General features: G+C 42.0%; 1 pseudogene; it reads left to right on the forward strand.

The window, feature by feature from the left end:
- Nucleotides 1–424: 424 nt before the first annotated feature.
- Nucleotides 425–541, forward strand: LOC146065201 (5S ribosomal RNA; annotated as a pseudogene).
- Nucleotides 542–1,809: the final 1,268 nt, after the last annotated feature.

Consider the following 1,809-nt stretch of genomic DNA (forward strand, 5'->3'; position numbering starts at 1 on the left):
TTGATATTTGTCTCAATTTATATTTTTGTTACTTATGATCAGTTATCCTTTGCTGAGACAAGTATATGTGACTTCTCATTATGTATGTTGCAACTAATGACTGTTTGACTAGTTTGCACATACATTAACCTATGGTTAATAAAGACCTTACTCAATCCTGCTTGTGGTGCAGTGCACAGTATCTCCCATTACTGGTACAGTAACCACAAAATCCGGTAAACTCTAAGCAGTGGGCACATATAACCATTTATTCATATGCTCAGTGTATCTGTACATCCCATTTTTTCCTCCTCTGCCAATTTCCACCTTATTATCATCTTCCACCTGGACTCGCTCACTCTCTCATTCACCTGGGTCACACCAGGGGGAAAGCAGAAGTGGCATCTTGCTCCCAATAACATTTGAGGCTCTCTCATCTGACGATATATACTGCCATACATCGCTGTGCCGCCTGATCCCATCCGAACTCAGCAGCTAAGCAGTGACTGGCTGGATCAGTACCTCTTGGGAGACCACCAGGGAATATCCAGTGCTGTATTGACACCCAGACAGCAGAAGCAGCGGGTGCATATGAAGAGCATTCTTTCCCCTCTCTCTATTCACAAACTCTACTACGAACAAACCTGTGACCCACAAGAAAGGCTTCATGTATGTTTTCTGTATGTTATTTATTGAGGGTCCGTAGCAAGACCTAATCTAATTAATTAACCGTATTGGTACACAAATTATGTATGTGATTATCACCATTGTTGTCTTGCCTACAATTTGGATTCCTATCTGGCTAAACCCCTGATAATCATTTTCGCCCATTTGACGATTATTGTGTAACAACCCCCGTTACAACCTTATTTAATTCTAGTTTTACACCTCTATTGTATTTGCTATTTGCACCTATAGAATTGGTCTATTACATTAAAATGACGTGTGCATATATGTATGTATTTTAAGTATCAGTGAATAAAGGTTAGATTTTACCTCACCCATTTCCTCACAATTCTTTCACGTATTTATCATTTAAAGTGTGCCCCAAAAACCTGTTTTGTTCTCCCTGCGTCTATCTTTGGACACCTAACCTATTGTCTGCAGTATTTGCTGACATGCTTGGCTTCTCTTCCCAAGTGCAGTGTGTATTCAGCTATTAAGCTTCTGGCAACCAAGCAGTGTACACGGTGGGTGACATTCTATGGATTGAGATAATGTGACTTTGGCGATTTTTTTCGCAAAAACGGCCGAAATCGCATTTTTTCCATTTTCACATATTTAATGAGCTGCAAAAATGTGAAAAAAGTGCGATTTTGGCCAACAAGTTGGACACACTGGAAATGCGATGGCTGCTTTTCGCAGCACATCGCATCCAGATGTTTTCACATGAAAAAGTATAAAAATCGCATATTTAATGGTATGCGATTTGTATAAACTGTGTCTATAATTCGCCCAAAAATCAGACCAGGTTCTGATGGGCGAATTAGCAAGAACCCTGCACAGAACGCAATGATCTGTGCAGGGTTCTGGTGTAAAAAAAAGTTTAAACAGTTAAAATAAAATAAAAACCAGCGCGGGGTCCCCCGCCAGAGCATAACCAGCCCCGGGCTCATTGAGCCGGTGCTGGTGACATAAAATCAGGGTCCCCGACAAATAGGGGTCCCCATGATTTAATGAAACCAGCACCAGGCTAAAGGTCCGGCGCTGGTTCCCGAAATATGGGGGACAAAATGACTAGGGGTCCCCCGTATTTTAAGAACCAGCACCAGACCCAACCAGCCAGCAGGGTAATGCCACAGCCGGGGGACACTTATTATATAAGGTCTC

This window comes from Crinia signifera, chromosome 3, assembly GCF_055691185.1.
Source record: "Crinia signifera chromosome 3, ASM5569118v1, whole genome shotgun sequence".
Taxonomy (NCBI): domain Eukaryota; kingdom Metazoa; phylum Chordata; class Amphibia; order Anura; family Myobatrachidae; genus Crinia; species Crinia signifera.